This window comes from Bufo gargarizans, chromosome 3, assembly GCF_014858855.1.
Source record: "Bufo gargarizans isolate SCDJY-AF-19 chromosome 3, ASM1485885v1, whole genome shotgun sequence".
In the NCBI taxonomy this organism is placed as follows: domain Eukaryota; kingdom Metazoa; phylum Chordata; class Amphibia; order Anura; family Bufonidae; genus Bufo; species Bufo gargarizans.
In genome coordinates this window covers 507,192,668-507,219,843 of record NC_058082.1, presented here as the reverse complement: position 1 = coordinate 507,219,843, position 27,176 = coordinate 507,192,668, and positions in this window count along the sequence as shown.

Here is a 27,176-nt window from a genome sequence, read left to right as displayed (position 1 = left end):
TCTTTGGTCCAGATGACATGGCGTCCCAGATTTCCAAAAAGGACTTTGAATCGTGACTCGTCTGACCACAGAACAGTCTTCCATTTTGCCACACTCCATTTTAAATGATCCCTGGCCCAGTGAAAACGCCTGAGCTTGTGGATCTTGCATAGAAATGGCTTCTTCTTTGCACTGTAGAGTTTCAGCTGGCAACGGCAGATGGCACGGTGGATTGTGTTCATTGACAATGGTTTCTGGAAGTATTCCTGAGCCCATTCTGTGATTTCCTTTACAGTAGCATTCCTGTTTGTGGTGCAGTGTCGTTTAAGGGCCCGGAGATCACGGGCATCCAGTATGGTTTTACGGCCTTGACCCTTACGCACAGAGATTGTTCCAGATTCTCTGAATCTTCGGATGATGTTATGCACAGTTGATGATGATAGATGCAATTTTTCGCTGGGTAACACCTTTCTGATATTGCTCCACTATCTTTCTGCGCAACATTGTGGGAATTGGTGATCCTCTACCCATCTTGGCTTCTGAGAGACACTGCCACTCTGAGAAGCTCTTTTTATACCCAATCATGTTGCCAATTGACCTAATTAGTGTTAATTGGTCTTCCAGCTCTTCGTTATGCTCAAATTTACTTTTTCCAGCCTCTTATTGCTACTTGTCCCAACTTTTGGGGGATTTGTTGACACCGTGAAAATTTGAATCAACGTATTTTTCCTTTAAAATGATACATTTACTCGGATTAAATGTTTGATCTGTCATCTACGTTCTATTACAAATAAAATATTGACATTTGCCATCTCCACATCATTGCATTCAGTTTTTATTCACAATTTGTTTAGTGTCCCAACTTTTGGGGAATCCGGTTTGTACAAAATCTGGCAGCAGTTTGCCCAAACCCTCTTTTACCCCAGCCCTAAATGTAGTTTGAAGGCACAAACACCACCTGCAGATACCATATTAATCCACCAAAAGCTGCTTAGGGATACTAACCTGAGGAACCTAAATAAACTACCCAGATAAGTAACAAAACCATTGTATTTCGGGGATATATGAAAACCAAACTAGATAATCCTCAACACAATCAAACCACTCCAACATGTAAAGCATGAACATACTCCTGAATTGCCTGATTAATAAGGGTGGGCAGTAGTTATTCACCTTGTTTCCTTCACCGGAAAGCTTAAGCAGGGTATTAGCTCTCCTTAAAGAAACCAGTCCTGTACAGAGACTTACTGGAAGTATTCCATGCTATGGAGACTTATTGGCAATGCTCCATGGAAAAATAATATGCAAAGAGGTATCTCCCAAGGAAAGAGAACCATCTCGCTAATGCCACCTTGTGGAAGCAGCTAGGTGGCACTAGCGAGATGGTTCATTTTCTTTTGAAAATACATCTTTGTACTTCACCAGAGTGTTCCCCAGTAGGGACATCTGTAATAAAACTGCCTGTCCTACCTTCTGACCCCTCTTATCTGTCAACCCTTACTCACTGCAGCTCTGTGTACCTTCCTACTCCTCAGTCATGTGGGCCTTCCCTGACTTCACTCGAGTCCGTTCGTATGAATGTTCTTTCGTGATTGTCCTGTGTAAATGTGCCTTTAGTTTCCCCCTTCCCATTTGTCCCAAAACCCTAGTTTTGTGTCCTTGGTGAGACAGCGGTGATTGAGGTTTCTATCCAACTCTAGGGATCTAAATCTATCCCTTAATAATAGTTCCAGACCAGAGTTCTCTCATGCACATTGACTGTTATCTGGCAGTGATGTGTTCCTCACTGGAAACCTACAGTAATCGCAGTGTTTTTTTTTTTTGGTTTTTTTTTGAGGAATTGGTTCTAACTAACATGCCCGCCAAATCTATGCTCTAATTCAGCGATGTGGACATGATGTAGGAGGTGATTTTGTGTTCGTGGAAAGCTAGGTTTAGTTTCTATCTTCACAGCTTCCAAAGTATTGGAAACCAGTTTGATGTGGAATGAACTAGAACTTGAGGCAACTTGGGCAAGTTTGGAAATAACATAAAATAGTTACCGTAGTTATCTGACAACCATTTCAAATTTTAACAAGTAGTATATTGTTAGCAACTTAATACATTTAGCAATTTACAATAATCATGCCTTCAAATCAAATTTGCACAGGTTTCTGTAAAGCAGAAGAAAATGCAATTCACAGAAGCAATCCTGTTCAATCACCAACATTGATCAGAGTGCTTTTTCACTAGACCTTATACGTGATAAGTTAAGCACATATTCTGGATATTGACGCCCTGCAACACTGAATGCCTCGAAGAAATCGAGAATGCAACTAGATACTATTTTTCTCCCCCAGGAAGTAAAGCACATGCATCATTAAGGTCTATAATTGAACTTTTGTTTATCCGAAAAATTTAAATTATGCTAGTGCCACAAGAATGGTGCTCGATGTGCCTCATTAACTATAATGGGGTCTGTCAATATTATTTCATTGTGTCCATCATTTTACAAGTTAAACAGGGCATTATGATGCATTATTTTGTTCACCATTGTTTGGCAGAATCTGCAATGGAGATGTAAACCTAGCCTAATTTTGTTAATTTTAATACTTCTAGAACTTGGAATTTACTGTACATTATTCAAGCAAACCTTGAAAGTGGAACCTTGAGTCTGCAACAGTTTTGGTGTTGACTACAGTAAGGTACAGAGTCTATGGCTGCTTTCACACTGGCGTTTAGGCTTTCCGTTTGTGAGATCTATTCAGGGCTCTCACAAGCGGTCCAAAATGGATCAGTTTTGCCCTAATGCATTCTGAATGGAAAAGGATCCACTCAGAATGCATCAGTTTGCCTCCGTTCCGTCTCCATTCCGCTTTGAAGGCGCACACCAAAACTCTGCTTGCAGCGTTTTGGTGTCCGTCTGATGAAACTGAGCCAAACTGATCCGTCCTGACACACAATGTAAGTCAATAGGGACAGATCCGTTTACACTGACACAACGGATCCGTTCCTCTATTGACTTTCAATGGTGTTCAACACCGATCCGTCTTGGCTATGTTAAAGATAATACAAACGATTCCGTTCTGAACGGATGCAGACGGTTGTATTATCTGAACGGATCCGTCTGTGCAGATCCATCAAGGATCCGCACCAAACGCGAGTAAAAATTGCCTAAGAGGCTGTTTTTCAGACGGTACTTAAACAGTGTTCGCTAGGTCACATTCTTCATTGTAGACATCAGTTGGCAGCACAACATCTAAACGATGATGGAAACTGGAAAGTAGTCAGACGGGGCAGTGGGTTAGGACTAGAAGATCAATTAGGAGTGACAACCAGAAGCGAACAAAGGCAGAATCAGAGTTCAGGCCTAGAGTCAAAACCAGGAAATGCATGATAAGAGTCCAAACACAGGACAGCAAAATAGGATTAGCAGGCTACAAGCAGAGCAATTGATACTCAGGCAAGGGATAAGAGGCTGTTGCCTCTTTAAATAGCTCCCCAGACATTATTCACACACACTAGATGCAATGGCAATGTGGTGCTCCTGGTGACAGGCATCACGAGGATGAGGTCTGGTCCATAACACCAAAATAACTAAGATATTGCCTTTATGAACTGCTTCTTTTAATAGCTGCAGCAGATACAGTAATTGATGCTGGAATCAGAACCTCTATAGGAAACATCACCATTTATTATTCCTTTAGATTTCATGTACATTTTCAAGTGCTAAAATGTAAAACTTGTTAGAAGTATATTAGAACATTCTCCATAGGGCAAAGATAGACTTAATGCAGCTGAACTACATGTACTGCGTCTTATTTTATATTAGTAGGATTGTGTCATGATGAGGAGTAATCTTATATGGCCATATTGCTATCACCAAAAACATTAGATATTATAAAATTGCAAAAGAAGCCCAAACTCAGATATGACTCAAAATATCTTGCCCTAAAAAACTTTAGTCATGGATTGGTACATATACCTTGTAGACTTGACGTGGCTTGGAGTACAGAACACATAAAAAAAAATGATACAAGTCAATGAAACATATAGTGTGTGATAATATTGTGTGCATGAAACCCTGACATGCAGGGGCATAGCTAAAGGCTCAAAGGCCCTGGTGCAAGAGTTCAGCTTGGGCCCCCCTTCCCTCAGTGGCCAGGTGCAGGGAAGCTCATAGGCTTTGTGCTGCCTGAGGCAAAAATTTAAATGCCACCCCCCATGCCAAATTCTTGACCTAACCCCTTCCCCCCTAGCCGGAGGTGTAACTTGACCTGCATGCACTTTCTATAATACTGGTGTCTTCTTATGTGGCACAAGTATTTTTGGGCCCCCTCAGGCTCCTGGGACCGACTGCTACCTCTGCACCCCCTATAGCTACGCCCCTGCTGACATGGTTCCTCATAATGTGAGCTATGTTTTACTCTGCCCCCCCCCCCCCCAATCGACTGGGTCCCAGACCTAGGATGAAGAGAGACTGAATAATGATATATAACATATAGCTATTATTACTGAGACCTTTTCATATCCCCTCTTTTAATGCTCCTCTTGCTCACCCTGTTATGAACACTTTTTCTACATTTTCAGACAAAGTCATAAACGTTTGTAAATGAGCTTTAGGGCTTTTACAGACACAATTTGAGCCATGAACAAGCCCCTTGAAACCAGTTCACCAAATCAATTGCCTTTTTAGCACTGAAATGTGTAATTTATATTTGGAAAAAGAACAACCCAAGTCTTGTGTGCCAAAATATACTGGCCTTAAATGTGTCTTGTGATTTTTGTGCTGTGATAGGGCTGACAATGGCAGGAGACACAGTACAACTGCTTACAAGCCTCCTCAGTGCCCTTGTTATGTCATATTGGGCTGCTCAGACCTGATCATTAATAGTCTCCTTGTTCACCAAGCCCCAATGGTAAAGGGCAATAGCTGGAGTTTTCCAAATCCTTGTCCATTAAAACATATTGGATTGTTTAGAACAGATTTCATGCTAACTCCTTTAATTAAAAACATAACAATTGCCATTTGGAACTTTACATGTTTTCCTGAGCCATGCCGTCTGCTATTACAAATCGGGAGAAATTCCTTTCCTGTCACCGCATGAACTGTTAGAGGGTGATGTCACCTTTTCTGCTACATAGCTATTTTTCATTGTTGTACATGCTGTAATTTCTTTATATTGAGTGGAAGGTTCTTTCGTCTGGCTATTCAAAACATAATTCAAGAATGTCTGCTCCTATCCTTTCCAGTACAAAGACATGGCCCTAAGATTGAGCGATAATTTCTGTTGGACCTATCAGCTGTCTAGAACCATTCCACAGTTTTTGCCCTTTATTATTCAGGTTAAGCCTCATAAGTTGTTTCAGGGAACATTGCGGAATGGGGTGTCATTAGAAAGTGGACTGGAAAATAGAACATGCATTTATGTGCCCAGAGATCTGTACATGTCACCATGAACAAAGTTTTTTGGTCCTGTCTTTATTTAAAAGGCAGAATGGAAATTAGTCGGCACTCGACTCCGCAGAGAGATAAGCGCTATATCCAGACTGTGTGTAATAAATCTCAGCGGACGTTCTTCTTATTTTGATATGCTTGCTTTAATTCATCAGTTCAAAGGAAGTAGTACAAGAACGCGTTGCGGCTCATATAGCCTTCATCAGCTCAGTGTATCATGCATGTGATAGTGCTCACCCTCTACCACTAAAAAAGGCGATTCCGAAATCACAGATTCAGCGAGTGAGACGAATAGTCTCAAATCCAGAGATACAGGGACAAAGGATAGGTGAAAAGGTAGAGAGATTTAGAGTGAGGGGCTATCCTGAGAGAATTCTGAATGAGGCAGTGAATACCCCTATACGGGATTAGACAAAAGAGAAAAGTCCTAGGATAGTCGGTTTGATTACATTATTCGTAGACACTGGCCACTGTTAAGAAAATCGTATCCACAAATTGTGGAATTCAATAACCCTCCATTGATTTGCAATAAACGTAATAAGACCTATCGTGATCAGCTAGTATATGCAGATATTGGCCCCCTGAGGAATGTTTCGCGACAGACTTTGTTAAAAAATCGGAAGACCAGGGGGTTAAATAGAGACTATGAGATCACTCAGGTGTAACAGTGTCATTTGTTTAATATGTGCAACTAAATATATATTTCTTGTTTACAGACTGGGAATCGCAGATGACTGGTCTTCTGAGTGGTATAGTCAATCTCTTCCCTTTTCCAATTGTGTCTGTCATTTTTTCTTATTATTTGTTATTATGTAGCCATTTGATTGACATGAATTTCTAAGCACCGCCCATGGCGTCTGACGTCACTCCATGTGCTTAACTGATTTGTTATAAAAATGTGTAAGAATGCATGACACACTGAGCTGATTAAGGCTATATGAGCCGCAACGTGTTCTTGTACTATATCCTTTGAACTGATGAATTAAAGCAAGCATATCAAAATAAGAAGAACGTCCGCTGAGATTTATTACACACAGTCTTTATTTAAAGGGCATCTGTCACTAGGATCAACCCTAATAAATCAGACATAAAGACTGGTAGGGAAGACCCTGCTCAATAAAAACATAACATATTTTTCTCCCTATAAGATGCACTGTCATTTCATCTTATAGGGTGAATACTAATAAGCGCTTCCATTATGGAAGTGCTCACTAGTACAGTAGGACCAGGGAGCGGCGAATACAGTGTTCCCTGTGCTATCTCTGTACTCACCTCTCCTGTGCTACATTGTGCCGTGACCTGCTCACAGTGAGAGGACGTAGGCACACCCTGTGACCTCACACTATGCAACGTTGGGTCGCAGCATAGCACGGCAGGAAGAGCGACAGGTCTCAGGAGCTGCAGCGGTGGCGTCTGGAACAGCAGAGATGAGTGAATTTTTTATTTCTTGTCCGATCTTAGGTCTGATTTACATTGGGGGTCTGAGCTGGGGTATAATTAACATTGGAGGTCTGATCTGAGGTCTAATTGGTGGCGTGATTAACATTGGGGGTCTGATTTGAGGTCTGATTGGGGGTCTGAGCTTGGATGTAATTAAACTTGGCGGTCTGATCTGAGGTCTGAAAAGGGATCTGAGCTAGGGTATAATTAACATTGGAGGTCTGATCTGAGGTCTAATTGGTGGTGTGATTAACATTTTCAGCCTGATCTGAGGTCTGATTAACATTGGGGGTCTGATTGATGCTCTGAGCTGAGGTCTGAATAATATTGGAGGTCTAATTGGAAGGGGTCAGATCTTAGGTCTGATTAACATTGAGGGTCTGATTGGGGTTTGATCTGAGGTCTACTAATCTCCTGGTCCCAGTGCTTGCTCAGTTCAGCAGGAGATACACTGATCAAGCGCCAAGACCACAGATGACAGGTCTCAGCACTAGTTCTGATGCTCTGATTGCTTTGGTTGGCCCCTTGGTGCTCTATTTAGGTCAGTACAATAGTATGTAAACAAAAATATGTTTTTCTCAGCAATGGGGTCACTGATATTCATAATAAACTTATTAATGGGGTTCATCATGCTGAAAGAGGCTCTTTAAAGGGGTTGTCCAGGATTAGAAAGAAACATGGCTGGTTGTTTCAAAAACAGCCCCACTGAAGTGAACGGGGATGAGCTGTAATGCCACACACGACCTGTGGACAGATGAGCAGGGCCGTCTTTAATATTGATTGGACCCTGGGCAAGAATTTACTTGGGCCCCCTGAATCCCGCCTTCCCACACCCTAAAAAAATCTTATACTCACCTGTGTCCTTTCACTGGCGCTCACTAGCTGCTGGTACGGCGAGGGATGGTGCAACGCAGACACGCACACCTCACCGCGTCCTGGCACAGGTGGGCGTGATGACATCATCACGCCTGCATGCGCTGGGATTTCACTACCAAATAGACCTCAGGCCTGTAGCCTATGACAAGTCTTGTCGCCATCTGCAAATTTTAAGGCGCATTGGCGACCATTTTGGTCGCCATCTGGAGCGCTGTATTGCATCAATGACATGAACACTCTCCACATATCATGTTATATTACATCAGTGACATCACTGCTCTCCACATATAAGTGATATTTTACATCAGTGACATCAACGCTCTCCCTGTGCGAGCTAACCTTGTGGTAGTGTTACCTGCAGTCCTATGTAAAACCACAGATAACACTAGTGCTGAATAATGTAGTAGTGTTACCTGCAGTCCTATGTAAAACCACATATAACACTAGTGTAGATCATGTGGAAGTGCTACCTTCGTCCTTAGTGTGCCCCCCTGTGTCTATCGCACGGACTCCATGCTGGCGCTGCCTCCTCTTCCATCTTCTTCTTCTTGCCCCGCACAGAACGTTCTGAAGCAGCTGCATCAAGACATAGGAACACTGTGGGCATGGTGATATACACAGGGAGAGACACCCACACAAAGGGACGGACAGTCACACACACACAGGGAGAGACACCCACACAAAGGGACGGACAGTCACACACACACAGGGACGGACAGTCACACACACACAGGGACGGACAGACGCACACACACAGGGACGGCCAGACACACACATAGGGACAGACAGACGCACACACACAGGGACGGACAGTCACACACACACAGGGATGGACAGACGCACACACACAGGGACTGACAGACGCACACACAGGGACGGACAGTCACACACACACAGGGACGGACAGTCGCACACACACAGGGATGGACAGTCGCACACACACAGGGACGGACAGTCGCACACACAGGGACGGACAGTCGCACACACACAGGGACGGACAGTCGCACACACAGGGACGGACAGTCGCACACACACAGGGACTGACAGTCGCACACACACAGGGACGGACAGTTGCACACACACACACACACACAGGGACGGACAGTCACACACACACAGGGACGGACAGTCGCACACACACAGGGACGGAACAGTCGCACACACACAGGGAAGGAACAGTCGCACACACACAGGGACGGACAGTCGCACACACACAGGGACGGACAGTCGCACACACACAGGGACGGACAGTCGCACACACACACACACACAGGGACGGACAGTCACACACACACACACAGGACACACACACACACACACATACATACAATTAATATGATCATCACACCACTCCATCATGGGCCAGTGGCAGATGGGATCCATGCAGTTGTTACTACCAAATACCTGTAAGTTGCTTGGCTGGCTCAGGCTGTGTCTGTTGTGGCTGCTGGCTGGCGCTCGGGTTCGCTCTGCCTCCTTCTTCTCTCTGCCTGTGCGGCAGCTGCGTCACGCTCCAGCAGCCACTGGTCTGCTCTGTTAAAGAGACAGGCAGGCCAGGCAGCAGAGCGGAGCGCAGAGCGGCCGCGGGCCCCGCCCCCTCCTCACTTAGTCTCTTTCTATAGTCCGGACCGTGACTCCGTGCTGTTAGATGGCTGGCGGGTGGCGGCGGCAACAAAAATATAGTAGTAAGCACAGCCCAAAGCTCCCATGTCCCGCTGCAATATTCGGCAGCTAAAAGGCTAAAAAGTCTTGTTGTTGGTCACCGAGTGCTGCTGGGCCCCCCAGGAGCAACTGGGCCCGGGGCAGCTGCCCCTTTTGCCCTGCGGTAAAGACGGCCCTGCAGATGAGGTGCTCCTGTTTAAAGAGCAGACATCTTTTCCTAATCCTAGAGAAGCCCTTTAAGTTTGCTCTTTAGTGGTGTGTCTCTTTTGTTTGCAAATCTCTTTTTATTGAAATAAATTATACAAAAACATTAGCCATCGCAACGATATAAAGGCAATAGTCATCATATTGCGGGCATGCAGGCCCTATACGTGGATGGACTAGTAGACAAATTACTTATTTATACTGCCCTAGACATGTTTAGTGCTTACACCCCCTTTTAGCCCGGCTATAGCTGTCTATAGACTTGAGGCTATACACAGTAGCTACAAAAAATGATTTTTAACATGCGGTAAAAAACGCTGTTGAAAACATAATTAGTTTTACTGTGATTGCTGTGATTTTGTGATGTGGATATGGGCAATGCATTTTATACAAGTGAAATACGTTTATCTTACATTTTTTACTTAGAAAAATGCATGGCAAATAACCATATCACAAAATCACAGCAAACCTAAAACTGACTGCAGTTTTAAATGACATTTTTAATGCAATTTTGAATGTGTGGTTAAAAACATCTCATCTAAATATACCCTTACACAGCTGCCAATAAAATATAAACCTAATCCAAAGGCATCTCCATCAATAGATGGCGTATGCTATGATTGGAAAAATCATACCATGCACCATTCAGCTCTGATTTTCCCTTAAGATTCATTCATTCATTCAAGTGAGTGGGCCTACAACAAAACAGACAGCACACAGCTATCATCTGTGAGTGGTCCATACAAAAATGCGTCCATGTTCACAGGCCTGAAAACAAATAAGTTTAACATCTCTTATCTGAATGAGCCATAACTTTTGCTAGTTGTATGGCCACCTTTACTCTGTGGCCATTATATACATATATACAGTTGCAAGAAAAAGTATGTGAACCCTTTGTAATGATATAGATTTCTGCACAAATTGGTCATAAAATGTGATCTGATCTTTATCTAAGTAACAACAATAGACAATCAGTCTGCTTAAACTGATAACACACAAAGAATTAAATGTTACCATGTTTTTATTGAACACACCATGTAAACATTCACAGTGCAGGTGGAAAAAGTATGTGAACCCTTGGATTTAATAACTGGTTGAACCTCCTTTGGCAGCAATAACTTCAACCAAACGTTTCTTGTAGTTGCAGATCAGACGTGCACAACTGTCAGGACTAGTAATTCTTAACCATTCCTCTTTACAGAATTGTTTCAGTTCAGCAATATTCTTGGGATTTCTGGTGTGAATCGCTTTCTTGAGGTCATGCCAAAGCATCTCAATCGGGTTGAGGTCAGGACTCTGACTGGGCCAATCCAGAAGGCGTATTTTCTTCTGTTTAAGCCATTCTGTTGTTGATTTACTTCTATGCTTTGGGTCGTTGTCCTGTTGCAATACCCATCTTCTGTTGAGCTTCAGCTGGTGGACAGATGGCCTTAAGTTCTCCTGCAAAATGTCTTTATAAACTTGGGAATTCATTTTTCCTTCGATGATAGAAATCCGTCCAGGCCCTGATGCAGCAAAGCAGCCCCAAACCATGATGCCCCCACCACCATACTTCACAGTTGGGATGAGGTTTTGATGTTGGTGTGCTGTGCCTCTTTTTCTCTTGTCCCATTACTTTTGGTCCCTTAACAAGTGGGAGGCACATATGCAAACTGTTGTAATTCCTATACCGTTCACCTGATTTGGATGTACATACCCATAAATTAAAGCTGGCATTCTGCAGTTAAAGCACATATTGTTCAGTTCATTTCAAATCCATTGTGGTGGTGTATAGAGCCAAAAATTTTAGAATTGTGTCAATGTCCCAATATTTATGGACCTGACTGTATATTGCTGCCCATCACATTTACAGTGCTATATATATTTTTCATAACTTGGACAACCCCTTTAATCGACTATAAACTAGACTGCATAAACATAAGCTATATAAACATAGCTTGCATATTTAAGGCATTCTAAACACCACTTTGGAGAGTGGAAAAGACACATTCAGTATATAAATTCTGCATTATTTACTAACAGCCCTAGTGAATTAAGTTAGCAGAGAGAGTTTTAAATACAGTACTTAAATTAAGGTATGACAATTTATTGTAATTTTAAAAAAAAAATTATAATAATTTAAATATGTATGTAGGTATTTGTGAGTTTTATTTACAGCACCAGAAACTACCATTCAAACTTGGAAATTCAGGTTTAAGTGCTGCTATTTGACCCAATTTCAGGGCTCATGCACATGACCGCATTTTGTTTCCATGTCCCTTCTTTTTTTATGGCCCGTATGCTGAACTATTTACTTCAATAGGGACGCAAAAAAATGGAAATGACTCAGTTTCAGTATGTCCGTACGTCTGTTCCACAAAGAAATAGAACATGTCCTATTATTGTCAGCTTTACGGACAAGGATAGGACTATTCTATTAGAGACCAGCTGTTCCGTTCCGCAAACTACGGAATGTACATGGATGCCATCTGTATTTTCTGCGGATCGCAAAATACATACAGTCGTGTGCATGAGTCCTCAATCTGTCTGAATCCAGAATTGTATTTTAATGAAAAGAACTGTGAATCATGCACTGTTAGTAGATCTTGTGGATTAAGTTTTGCCACCTTTGGGCCCTAACTTAGGACCCTATGAAGGTAGATGCACTCAATTTGCCTTTTTTCCTGCAGAATAGGAATGCCAAAAGAATGAATCCATACCTTGTTTTACATGGAAAGCTAAGCTGATTCATAATGGTTTATTTTAACAGTAACTTAGTTTGAAGTCCTGTGCTCTCTTTCTCTCATTAAACAATAATACAAATAATAATAATTGATAAGCAAATCAGTTCTAAAATTTTGAAATTTCGAAAGTTTTGATTTCTAATTAATCCAAATTTTGTGCGATTCGCTTCAGGAGAATTGGAGAGAGAGAGGGCAAGATGGAGAGACTTTTCCAAGTAATAAGAGTACTGAATTGACCTGATGCTAGGCTATCAATACTGTTATGGCAGTGGATGTGGAACCACAATGTCAACCAACAGATTTGACTTTGGAATAAACCTAAGGGTGTTATCCTGGCAGTTCCCTGGGATTCCCCTTTTAACTCCTGTACAGGGATCTGGACTTTACTGCAAGGAAACCACCAGGCCACTACCTCCTGGAGTAGTCTCTGTGTGAGGGGTCAGAGACACTGCTGCAGGGCACCAAGGGTTGAGGCAAAATCGTAGTCAGGGAAAGATCAGGGTCAGGGCTGGCAGAGTATGTACTATACAATAACCAATCTAAGGTCAGGGCATGCAGCGGAGGGGCAGAATCCAGTAAACAGGCATAACATTGGTATGTGGGCAGACAACAGAATACAGCATACCTTTGCAGTGAACTAGCAAGCTAAACAAGTTATTGTGCAAGCACCATCAGATAGGGGAAGGTGCCTTAAGTACCGGAGATGCCAGCTATTGAAGATTAGGGTGTGCATGCAATGGCCCTTTAAGAGCCCTTTAAGAGAGGCCTTGCCAGAAGATGATAGAGAGAGGTGGGTCTGGGCAATCAGGAAAAGTTAGCAGAACAGCGGTGCTGTAACAGTACAACTCCCCCCTCCCCCCCCACCCCCCTTTCCCTTATGCCCTCTCTTCTTTGGACCAGATTAATGAAGGACATTTTTCAAAGAACAGAGCCATTAATGCTTTTACTTGCCACCCAAGATCTTTCTTCTGGACCATAACCCTTCTACTCTACCGAAAAATATGTTTTTTCTTATCATTTTTTTCATGTCCAGAATATTCTTAACCTTGAATTTATCTTCAGTGCTGACAGTTTTATATATAAAACCGGTTTATGCATGATTGTGGTGTATTTATGTCAGGCTATGGAATTTATAGGGTGCATTTAATTTGGCTGGGCCCAACTACCATGGTGCTGAGGAAGTATGGCCCCGTGATTGGTGGTGTGACACCACTGGTGTCTCTAGAGTGATTGGTCCTCAATAGCATGAGAATGCATTCCTTATGTGCATCCCATGGCTAATTCTACATAAAGGAAAGCCTTTCCCTCTAAAGTGGTATGGGCCATATACATTTCAGCACCGACAGTGCCCTATTCTATTGACGAACCAGAAGACTGGCTCTTTTCTCTCCGCTGCAGCAGTGCAGCCAAGGTGCTACATGCAAAGTTTAAGAGCTGTACCTCTTGAATACAGAAAACAGTTGTGGACCCGGCACTGTTAGGCCAAACCCCTGATACTACAGGAGCCGTATTGTATTTCTGCTGTATTCAACGACAAAGTTGACTCTTTATTCTCACTGCATTGTGTTAGTGCCATTAATACTTGTGACTGGACTGCACAATACTTCACACTGACTATAAAGAGATGACTGTAAGGAGTTGTTCCTTTGGCCGATTGTTATAACTAAACGCTGACAGCAGGGGATTTTACATTTGAAAACTGAGAATTACCACTCCTCTTGTTAAGAGCTTTTATAAAAAGGGATTTTGGAGGTGTGGAAAGCATTTATGGATTAAGGGGTTTCCTGTCCACTTCTATATGTTAACTCACTTTTCAATCTGCAATCATTTTCGGAACAGTACTCTGGGGATATGGCTGCACTCCACACAATTTACCTACGCTTAGTTGTTCTACATGTAAGTTAATGCTTACATCATATGTGAACAATTCCTCTGTTCACTGCACTTCACAGTGTTTTTCTTTCTGCTTTATTTCTTCACTTATGCCACCAAGACAGAAATGAGGTGATTCTACAAACAGATCCTTATAACAGAAGCTTGTGGGGGTTATGACCAGACATTTGCACATATACTTGAGGAACTTTGCCCTTCTAACAGTCTCTCAGTCTAAAACACTCATCATAGCTTATTGGTCGGCATTCTTACAATGCATGTTTTAGAATATCATCTTCTGATCCATCAGTATTTAGTACAGCCAGACACTACCTCAGACCATCAAAAAAACTTATTTGCAGGCCACTCTAAGCAAACACACCATCTTGTCCCATCAAAGGTTGACTGTATAAACATATGGATACGGTCAATGTGTTGTCACTGTTAGAGCTCAAATATACTATATCAAACTGTTTTCTAAAAAAAATGTATGCCCATTTAGATCCACAGAAAATGAAATGAATGCGTAATTGGTTGTCTGTTACCTTTGCGACCCTTATCTGCAGAAAGAGGGGGTTTAGTAATTGAAGTGGCAACTCCAACAAACTTCTGAAAAGATAGCCATATGAAAGTATAGCGCCTCATCATAGATATCAACGGTCAAATCTGTTTTCCCAGTAGATGAGGGACGCAAAGGTGTAATTAAGACCTATTAGACATTTATAGCAAACTATTCACAGACTTAAGAGTGAATATTAACATACAGTAAGTATTTATAAGCATTCTAGGTAAGAGGATGAGGTCTATCTACTGTACAAAGAATTTAACATTTCATCAACATATGGAAACATGTTCTATTCAACTTTAAAAAGGAGACTTCCAATTAAAAAATATTTGTTGTAGTTGTAACATTTGAGCATTTTGAGGAGTTTAGGAGTACTGTATATCACTTGCCTCTCGCTGGCATGCGATTCCACCCACCGCTCTTCATGAGCTTAGAGTGGCGATGGAATTAAAGGGAACTAGAAGAAAGACGTAGCTCAATGTATAAACACCAATCGGCCATAACATTAAGTCACCTGCCCAGTATTGTGTAAGTCTGCTTTTTGCCATGAAAATAGCATGAAAAGGCATCAGAAAGTGTTGCATCATATCTAGCAGTCAGATGTTGGAAGCAGATTTTTTAAGTTGCAAGGTCTGTCCTCCATGAATTATACTTGCTGTTTCCAGCACATCACACAAATGCTCAATTGGATTGAGATCTGGAGAATTTCAAGGCCAAGTCAATACCTTGAACTCTTCCCATGTTCCTCGTATTATTCCAGAACAATTTTTGCAGTGTGAGAGAAGGCCAAGTCAATACCTTGAACTCTTCTCATGTTCCTCGTATCATTCCAGAACAATTTTTGCAGTGTGAGAGGGCGCAATATGCAATAAAAAAGTCCAATTGTCATTAGGCAATATCTTTGTCATTAAGGGGTGTACTTGGTCTGCAGCAATATTTCAGTGCTTTACGCTTATCAAAGTAACATCTATTCTATGCCAAGACTCAAGCTTTCCCAGAACATTGTCCAGAGGCTAGCATCATCTTTCATTCATCTACTTGCCTTCTTTCCATACTGCATGCTAGTGCCATCTCTTCCCCAGGAAAGCGATGGGCACACAACTACTGGTCACATGATGTAAAAGAAACATGATTTATTAGACTGGGCCACCTTCTTCCATTGCTCTAGGTCAACTATCCACAGCATACTGGGAACATTCCTGAAGATATGTTATTTTGGAGATGCTCTGATCCAATCATCTCACCTCAGAGCCTTACTCTTGTCCATTTGACCTGCTTCTAAAGCATCAACTTGAAGAACTGACATAGAAAGATAGAAACATAGCATGTGTCGGCAGATAAGAACCATTTGGCCCATCTAGTCTGCCCAATATACTGAATACTATGAATAGCCCTTGGCCCTATCTTATATGAAGGATGGCCTTATGCCTATCCCATGCATGCTTAAACTCCTTCACTGTATTTGCAGCTACCACTTCTGCAGGAAGGCTATTCCATCCATCCACTACTCTCTCAGTAAAGTAATACTTCCTGATATTACTTTTAAACCTGTGCCCCTCTAATTTAAAACGATGTCCTCTTGTAGCAGTTTTTCTTCTTTTAAATATTCTCTCCTCCTTTACCTTGTTGATTCCCATTATGTATTTAAACGTTTCTATCATATCCCCTATGTCTCGTCTTTCTTCCAAGCTATACATGTTAAGGTCCTTTAGTCTTTCCTGGTAAGTTTTATCCTGCAATCCATGTACTAGTTTAGTAGCTCTTCTCTGTAGTGTAGTCTCTCCAAAGTATCAATATCCTTCTGGAGATATGGTCTCCAGTACTGCGCAAAATACTCCAAATGAGGTCTCACTAGGGCTCTGTAGAGCGGCATGAGCACCTCCCTCTTTCTACTGGTAATGCCTCTCCCTATACACCCAAGCATTCAGCTAGCATTTCCAGCTGCTCTATGACATTGTCTGCCTATCTTTAAGTCTTCTGAAATAATGACCCCTAAATCCCTTTCCTCAGATACTGAGGTATGACTGTATCACAGATTTTATATTCTGCTCTTGGGTTTTTACGCCCCAGGTGCATTATCTTGCACTTATTAACATAAACTTTTAGTTGCCAGATTTTTAACCATTCTAGTTTTCCTAAACCCTTTTCCATTCAGTGTATCCCTCCAGGAACATCAACCCTGTTACAAATCTTTGTGTCATCAGCAAAAAGACACACCTTACCTTCGAGGCCTTCTGCAATTTCGCTGATAAAGATATTAAACAATATGGGTCCCAGAACAGATCCCTGAAGTACCCGACTGGTAACAAGACCATGGACTGAATATACTCCATTGACAACAACCCTCAGTTGTCTGTCCCTCAGCCACTACCTAATCCATTCAACAATATGGGAGTCCAAGCACAAAGACTGCAATTTATTGATAAGCCTTCTATGTGGGACAGTATGAAAAGCCTTACTAAAGTCTAGATAAGCGATGTCTACTGCACTTCCGCCATCTATTATTTTAGTCACCCAATCAAAAAAATCAATAAGATTAGTTTGATATGATCTCTCTGAAGTAAACCCATGCTGTTTTTCATCTTTCAATCCATGGGATTTGAGATGTTCCACAATCCTCTCCTTAAGTATGGTTTCCATTAATTTCCCCACTATTGATGTCAGGCTTACTGGCCTATAGTTGCCAGATTCCTCCCTACTACCTTTCTTGTGAATGGGCACAACATTTGCTAATTTCCAATCTTCTGGGACAACTCCTGTTACCAGTGATTGGTTAAATAAATCTGTTAATGGTTTTGCTAGTTCATCGCTAAGCTTTTTTAATAGCTTTGGGTGTATCCCATCAGGCCCCTGTGACTTTTTTGTATTAAGTTTAGACAGCTGACTTCAAACCTCTTCCTCTGTAAAGACACATGCATCAAAAGATTCATTAGTCTTCCTTCATAACTGAGGTCCTTTTCCTTCATTTTCCTTTGTAAAAACTGAACAGAAGTATTCATTGAGGCAGTCAGTTAGTTCTTTATCTTCTTCCATATACCTTCCTTATTTTGTTTTTAATTTGGTAATTCCTTGTTTTAGTTTCCTTTTTTCATTTATGTATCTGAAGAATGTCTTATCGCCTTTTTTTTCACTGACTGAGCTAATTTCTCTCCTGCCTGTGCTTTAGAAGCTCTTATAACTTGATTGGCCTCTCTCTGCCTAATCTTATAAATTTGCCTGTCATCCTCGTTTTTTTTTTTTGTATAATTACTAAATGCTATTTTTTGTTTTTAATGATTTTGGCCATTTCTGCTGAGTACCACAGTGGTCTCTTCCTTTTTTTGCTTTTACTGACAAGCCTAATGCAATTATCTGTTGCCTTCAATAGTGCCACTTTTAAGTAATCCCATTTCTCCTGGACTCCATTGAAACTGTTCCAATCTGATAGGGACTCGTATACCACTAATCTAATTTTAGAAAAGTCAGTTTTTCTAAAATCTAAAACTTTTGTTTTTGTGTGGTGTGACTCAGTGTCACAAGGGTGTCAAGACCCACGCCTGACTCCGTTATACCCGGGGTCAGGAAGTCGCAGCGGTTGGCTGCGTGCTCTATGTAAGATAGGGCTGTTTCCTTATGGTAGCTTTCTGGGTTTGCTTTGCAACCCTTTTTGGCTCACTCAGGGATCCGTAGCTCCTTCTCCTCAGCTGTTCTTTGTCCAGCACTCCCAACCTCCTTATATTCCCCTCTCACACTTCTCTGGTTGCCAGATATAGAGCTTCCTGCCTGGACTTCTATACTGACCCACTGGAGCTGTGTTGCTGCGTTCTCCGGTTGTTGGTCCAGAACGTTTCCCTCCGGATCCCTGTTGGACCTTTGTGGTCTGCTGTGGTCGCCCACCTGGGTTTATGTGTTTGTCTGTATTGTCTGTCCTCTCCCTGGTTTTTCCCTCTTAGTGTCAGTGGTGCGGACTAGCGATCCCACCGGCCCGTTCACTATCTAGGGCTCATTTTAGGGAAAGCCAGGGTTTAGGCACGTGATCGCCGCACGGGTGAGGAACCCGTCTAGGGACGTCAGGGCAGTCAGGTACCAGCCTCAAGGTGAGTCAGGGGTCACCACCTTTCCCTCTCCCTTGGGCAGGGCTTTCCCTTTTCCCTCCCTGTGCGTGACGCCGGTCATTACATTATATCTGGCCCTTATTTTGTGTAGGTAAAAAAAAAATTTCATTTTTTTTAACTAATTGCTGCTCTGTCCAAACAATTTCATGGCCTGTCTTTGGAGGTGGCAGGATTGAAGGTGTCGGTCCTCCAGCAACAGCAGCAATTACAACTGACCGCAAGCCCAGCGGTTGCTACTGGTAACCAGGTTGTTGCGGAACCCAAGGTCCCTCTCCCTGACAGATTTTCTGGGGGAAGGGACAAGTTTTTGACATTCCGTGAGGCCTGTAAATTATATTTTAAACTGCGCCCTTACTCCTCTGGTAATGAAGAACAGCGGGTGGGGGTTGTTATTTCCCTGCTGCAGGGGGACCCGCAGTCCTGGGCGTTCTCTTTACCCACTGATTCCTAGGCTCTTCGGTCAGTGGATGAGTTTTTCGGGGCCTTGGGTCTCATATATGACGACTCTGACCGAGTCGCACTGGCTGAATCAAGATTACGGAGACTCCTACAAGGAGAGCGGCCGGTAGAGGAGTATTGCTCTGACTTCCGTAGGTGGGCTACGGATACCCAATGTAACGACCCGGCACTCAGGAGTCAGTTCTGCTCTGGGTTATCCGAAAGGGTTAAGGATGCTCTTGCATTATATGAGACCCCCTTTTCCCTTGATGCGGTTATGTCCCTTTCTATCCGAATAGATAGACGCCTTAGGGACAGGTTGAAAAAACCGGAGCAATTGGTAACCCCTCCCAAGCAGCAGTTAGTCTGTACGGACTTAGACGAGCCTATGCAGCTAGGAGGAACCACTCATCAGGTCCGTCCTCCTGAGGCTCGCCGTAGGCGTGGGGTTTGTTTTTTTTGTGGGGAGAGGGGTCATTTCATTAATGTCTGTCCTTCTTTCCTCAGAAACAAAAGACCGTCGGAAAACTACTAACCCCAGGCTGTGTGGAGGATGTCAGCCGGGGGTATATGTTTCCTCCATACGTACATCGCAATTTGTGTTGCCAGCGGTTATTGTTTTTGGTGTTAAGACGGAGACTATTTCTTTCTTTCTAGACAGTGGAGCAGGGGTAAATTTGATAGATGCCCATTTTGCCCGCACTATGGGTTTGTCTCTCTGTACGCTACAGAGACCTATTCCCATATTCGCTATTGATTCTGCTCCTCTGTCTCAGAGAAACCTCACCCACATTGTTCATAATTTACACCTTCGGGTAGGGGACCACCATAACGAGATGCTTTCATGTTATGTTCTAGAGGGGCTTCCCACTCCAGTAGTGCTGGGCCTTCCCTGGTTGGTAGCGCACAATCCAGTGGTGGATTGGCAGGCCAGGGAGATATCGGAGTGGAGTGAGCATTGCAGAGAAAATTGCTTAAATAGCAATTGCTTAGTCACTTCCATAACTACCCTACCTACATTTATTTCGGATTTTGAGGACGTTTTTTCTGAAAAGGGTTGTCAGAAGTTACCACCTCACCGTCCTTATGATTGCCCGGTTAACCTTATTCCCGGCGCAAAATTACCCAAGACCAGGTTATATAACCTTTCGGGTCCAGAGAGACAAGCCATGAAAGATTATATCTCCGAGAGCTTGGCTAAGGGACACATCAGACCCTCTTCTTCACCCGTGGCTGCAGGGTTTTTCTTCGTTAAAAAGAAAGATGGGGGTCTGCGTCCTTGCCTAGATTTTCGCGAATTAAATCGGATAACCATCCGAGACCCATACCCTCTTCCTCTCATTCCTGACCTGTTTAACCAGATTGCGGGTGCTAGGTGGTTCTCCAAACTTGATCTTAGGGGGGCCTACAATCTGATTCGTATCAAGGAGGGGGATGAGTGGAAGACAGCTTTTAACACCCCTGAGGGGCATTATGAAAATCTAGTTATGCCTTTCGGTCTGACCAATGCTCCTGCCGTCTTTCAACATTTCGTTAATGACATTTTTAGTCATCTAATCGGCAGGTTTGTGGTAATATACCTAGATGATATTTTAATTTATTCGTCTGATCTGAGAACACATGAGGCGCATGTCAGACAAGTACTGCAGGTCCTACGGATGAGTAAATTATATGCAAAAATTGAAAAATGTGTCTTCGCCGTTCAGGTGATACAATTCCTAGGTTATTTTTTATCTGCTTCAGGTTTCCGTATGGATCCTAGGAAGGTCCAAGCAATTTTAGATTGGGATCTTCCTGAGAACCTCAAAGCACTGCAACGGTTCTTGGGCTTCGCGAATTTCTATAGGAAATTCATTAAAAATTATTCAGTTATTGTAAAACCCATTACTGACATGACTAGGAAGGGGACTGATTTTTCTAAATGGTCTGACGCCGCTAAAGTTGCTTTTTCCTCTCTAAAAGAGAGGTTTACCTCGGCACCTGTACTAGTCCAACCTGATGTCTCTCAGCCTTTTATTGTTGAAGTCGATGCGTCAGAGGTGGGAGTGGGGGCGGTGCTGTCTCAGGGTCCGTCTCCTGGCAAATGGCGTCCTTGTGCTTTCTTTTCTAAAAAACTATCTGCAGCAGAAAAGAACTACGATATTGGCAATAGGGAACTATTAGCTATTAAACTTGCGTTTGAAGAATGGCGTCACTTTTTAGAGGGGGCAGTCCACCCTGTCACTGTGATTACGGACCACAAAAATCTTCTGTACCTCGAATCAGCTAAGCGTCTCACTCCTAGACAAGCTAGGTGGTCGCTATTTTTTACCAGGTTTAACTTTGTTATTGGAAAAAAAAACGTATAGTGTACAGCGGCTCACCCCCGTTGCGTATGGATAGGTGCTCACCCTCCGGTCCTACCCTCAGGACCCAAGAGAGAAAGTGGGAAAATAGAGAGATGAGGGGGCACTCTCAAAAGGGATCACTGGATGGCAAGAAAACCACCAATTAATACACGCCAAAATAAACACACATGGATAGGTTCCATTTTAAGACCCTGTAAAGCATTAAAATATTGGAACCGCACATAAGACGCAGTTCATATTGATTGCGCTTTGGATGCGTTTTTGATGCGGTTTTTTCCAAAATGTCATTTTAACCGTGTAGTCTTCTCCATGAACCTGTTTTTATTGTCAATAAATGTATGGGGTGTTATTTATGGTTATAACCTTCATTTAAATATGTTTTATGCTGTGAATAGTGATACAAGCAAGCAACAATGTAATCCATCCCACGTATTGGGAGAAGCCCTAAAAAGTGGGATTGTGGGAAAAGCAAAAACCCATATATAAGGAGTGAGAATCCACTCACTCAGTTGGCCACTGAGGAAGGGGTGTATGACCCTGAAACGCGTCTGGCAGAGACAGAGTGAGCGTGGATTCCTGAAAAGAACAAGAAAGCTCTTCACTTTAAAGATATTGACATACGATATTCTTCTCCGGCATTAAACCGGAGCACAAGTCGCATACCAGTGACGTCAGCTTAACATCAGTTCAGTGACGTCAGCTTAGCGTCCAGCCGGCACCCCAGACTACCAGGTCACGTGGGACGCCATGTCTTGGCCGAGTACACTACGCGGGACGCTGTGAGTGTACGGCCGCCTGGAAAATCAACGCTGTGGAGATCCAGCCAGGAAGGGTAAGCCGGAACATCGCAAGCGACAAGAGACTGTAAGTACCGGAGCATAGTCTCCAACTTGCCACATACCTCTGTATGTCCAGAACATCGGACAAAGGGACATTAATATTATCATCGCTCCATTAGGATTGGGCCACAGGGCCGGCACTGACTGTATCACTATTGCTTCAACGTCATTGGCTTTAGTGTTAATCCTACACCTCTGTGGAAAGAACTCTCATTGGGATATTTATCTTGCTATTATATTGTTGGCATTTCCCTAGTTTGGTGTTAGAACCAGTGACGTTTTGCATATTTTGTTTTATGTATGTTTTAATGATTTTAATTTTTAAGGGTATGTTCTTAAAATATTAATAAATATCTGTACTTTATCCAGTGATCCCTTTTGAGAGTGCCCCCTCATCTCTCTATTTTCCCATTAACTTTGTTATTACCTATCGTCCTGGGGCAAAAAATACCAAGGCTGATGCACTATCTCGTTGTTTCCCTGGAGGGGGTAATGTGAGTGATCCGGTACCCATTCTTCAAAGAGGAGTGGTTGTTTCTGCGGTACACTCTGCTTTGGAGGAGAAGGTGTTAGAGGCCCAGGGGGACGCCCCGGTCTCTTGCCCCTCAGAGAAATAGTTTGTACCGTTGAACCTGCGTTTCGAATTATTAAAGGAACATCATAATTCGGCACTTGCTGGGCACCCGGGTAGTAAAGCAACCTTGGAGCTATTGTCTCGTCGTTTTTGGTGGCCAAGGTTGCGTCAGGATGTATTGGATTTTGTGTCTTCTTGTTCTACCTGTGCGCGCGCAAAAGTTTCGCATACACGTCCTGCAGGGTCTCTATTACCACTCGTCATTCCCAATAGACCATGGACACATCTGTCAATGGATTTTATCACTGACTTACCTTTGTCTGCGGGTAAAACAGTTATTTTGGTAGTAGTGGACAGGTTTAGCAAAATGGTACACTTCATTGCGTTACCCGCACTACCTAATGCTAAGACTCTTGCTCAGGTATTCATCAGTGAAATCGTGAAGCTTCACGGGGTCCCTTCCGATGTTGTTTTGGATCGGGGTACCCAGTTTTTTTTCTACATTTTGGAAAGCTTTTTGTTCTCGTTTGGGGGTACACTTGTCGTTTTCCTCAGCTTTCCATCCTCAGTCGAATGGACAGACTGAGCGTACCAACCAAAACCTTGAGACATATCTAAGATGTTTTGTGTCTGAAAACCAAGAGTTGTGGTCATCATATTTACCGTTAGCTGAGTTTGCCATAAATAATCGTCGTCATGAATCCACTGGCAAGTCACCATTTCTTGGTGCATATGGTTTTCATCCCCAATTCTGTACTTTCAAAGAGGGGGGGTCTTCTGGGGTTCCCGAAGAGGAATGGTTTTCGTCATCTCTTTCATCGGTATGGCAGAAGGTGCAAGCTAACATAAAATATGGGAGGCAAATACAAATGCATGGCTGATAAGAGACGGTCGCCAGGTCCGGACCTAGGAGTGAATGACTATGTGTGGTTGTCTACTAGGAATATTAAATTAAAGGTTCCCTCTTGGAAACTGGGTCCTTGGTTTATTGGCCCTAACAAAATTGTAGCCATCATCAACCCTGTGGCTTTTCGCCTGGAGCTACCTCAGACTTTTAAAATCCATAACGTCTTTCATAAGTCGTTACTCAAAAAATATGTTCCACCTCTAGAACCGTCACCGCTGCCACCCCCTCCTGTTGTTGTGGATGGTAATCTAGAGTTTCAGATATCCAAAATTGTTAATTCTCGTCGGGTCCGCCGCTCTCTTCAATATCTGGTGCATTGGAGAGGTTACGGTCCCGAGGAAAGAATGTGGGTCCCTGCGTCTGAGGTAAACGCAGACAGGCTAGTTCGGGCTTTTCATGCCTCTCATCCTGAGAGACCTGGTCCTGAGTGTCCGGAGGCCCCTCGTAGAGAGGGGGGTACTGTCACGAGGGTGTCAAGACCCACGCTTGACTCCGTTATACCCGGGGTCAGGAAGTCGCAGCGGTTGGCTGCGCGCTCTATGTAAGATAGGGCTGTTTCCTTATGGTAGCTTTCTGGGTTTGCTTTGCAACCCTTTTTGGCTCACTCAGGGATCCGTAGCTCCTTCTCCTCAGCTGTTCCTTGTCCAGCACTCCCAACCTCCTTATATTCCCCTCTCACACTTCTCTGGTTGCCAGATATAGAGCTTCCTGCCTGGACTTCTATACTGACCCACTGGAGCTGTGTTGCTACGTTCTCTGGTTGTTGGTCCAGAACGTTTCCCTCTGGATCCCTGTTGGACCTTTGTGGTCTGCTGTGGTCGCCCACCTGGGTTTATGTGTTTGTCTGTATTGTCTGTCCTCTCCCTGGTGTTTCCCTCTTAGTGTCAGTGGTGCGGACTAGCGATCCCACCGGCCCGTTCACTATCTAGGGCTCATTTTAGGGAAAGCCAGGGTTTAGGCACGTGATCGCCGCACGGGTGAGGAACCCGTCTAGGGACGTCAGGGCAGTCAGGTGCCAGCCGCAAGGTGAGTCAGGGGTCACCACCTTTCCCTCTCCCTTGGGCAGGGCTTTCCCTTTTCCCTCCCTGTGCGTGACGCCGGACATTACACTCAGTCACTGTAGTCACATAGTAAACCGCACTGACCGGTGATCACTAGATCCCAACCTTTCCCCTACAGTAATATCGGATACCAGCTAACTTGCTGCCTAATATATCCTACTCCTGACAGGTGCCAGTGCCACAAGATAATCAGTGCTATTTGCAGCTTTGTATATAATGAAAATCTGTAATCCATCTAGTTTGAGTGTTCAGTGCCCAATGGTTATATAGATTCATAGCTGGACAATATAGAAGCATACAGTCATGTGAAAAAATTAGGACACCCTTTGAAAGCATGTGGTTTTTTGTAACATTTTTAATAAAAGGTTATTTCATCTCCGTTTCAACAATACAGAGAGATTAAAGTAATCCAACTAAACAAAGAAAACTGAAGAAAAGTCTTTTCAAGATCTTCTGTAAATGTCATTCTACAAAAATGCCTATTCTAACTGAGGAAAAAGATAGGACACCCTCACATGTATTCCCTCATAAATTGGCTCAGATCTCACACAGGTATATCACACCAGGTGCACATAATTAGTGGATCGTTACTCTGCATGTTGAATGAGGCTTGCCCTATTTAAACCTCAGACATTTAGTTTGGTGTGCTCCTGACTGTTGAAGTGAGAGTGAGCACCATGGTGAGAGCAAAAGAGCTGTCAGAGGACTTCAGAAAAAAGATTGTAGCAGCCTATGAGTCTGGGAAGGGATTTAAAAAGATCTCAAAAGATTTTGAAATCAGCCATTCCACTGTCCGGAAGATAGTCTACAAGTGGAGGGCTTTCAAAACAACTGCCAACATGCCCAGGACTGGTCGCCCCAGCAAGTTCACCCCAAGAGCAGACCGCAAGATGCTAAAAGAGGTCTCCAAAAACCCTAAAGTGTCATCTCGAGAACTACAGCAGGCTCTGGCTACTGTTGATGTAGAAGTACATGCCTCTACAATCAGAAAGAGACTGTACAAGTTTAACTTGCATGGGAGGTGTGCAAGGAGGAAACCTTTGCTTTCCAAGAGAAACATCGAGGCCAGACTGACATTTGCCAGAGATAAAGTTGACAAAGACCAGGACTTCTGGAATAATGTTCTTTGGACAGATGAGTCCAAAATTGAATTATTTGGACACAACAGCAGAGGACATGTTTGGCGTAAACCAAACACAGCATTCCAAGAAAAGAACCTCATACCAACTGTGAAGCATGGAGGTGGAAGTGTCATGGTTTGGGGCTGCTTTGCTGCAGCAGGACCTGGTCAGCTCACTATCATAGAATCCACGATGAATTCTACTGTGTATCAGAAGGTGCTTGAAGAACATGTGAGACCATCAGTTAGAAAATTAAAGCTGAAGCGGAACTGGACCATGCAACATGACAATGACCCAAAACATACTAGTAAATCAACCAAAGATTGGCTGAAAAAGAAGAAATGGAGAGTCCTGGAATGGCCAAGTCAAAGTCCAGATTTGAATCCCATTGAGATGCTGTGGGGTGACTTGAAAAGGGCTGTACGTGCAAGAAACCCCTCAAACATCTCACAGCTGAAAAAGTTCTGCATTGAGGAATGGGGTAAAATTTCCTCAGACCGATGTCGAAGACTGGTAGATGGCTACAAGAACCGTCTCACTGCAGTTATTTCAGCCAAAGGAGGTAACACTCGCTATTAGGGGCAAGGGTGTCCTATCTTTTTCCTCAGTTAGAATAGGCATTTTTGTAGAATGACATTTACAGAAGATCTTGAAAAGACTTTTCTTCAGTTTTCTTTGTTTAGTCGGATTACTTTAATCTCTCTGTATTGTTGAAACGGAGATGAAATAACCTTTTATTAAAAATGTTACAAAAAACCACATGCTTTCAAAGGGTGTCCTAATTTTTTCACATGACTGTAGCTGAAAAAGTAATAAATCCTAATGTTGTTACAGCCGCAGCTACCACCTAAAGCTGTTTCCCCCCGGTAGGGTCTTTATACTGGGTCTTCTCTGTTCCCTCTTTTACACTCGCCAGCAAAGTTCCTCTTCCTGTACCCGTAGGGCATGCACTTCTTCTAACTTTTAAAGGACCTAGCAACTCTTTGGATGTTTCAGGTACTTTCCCCAATTGGAGGGTTCCTGAGCAATAGGTTTG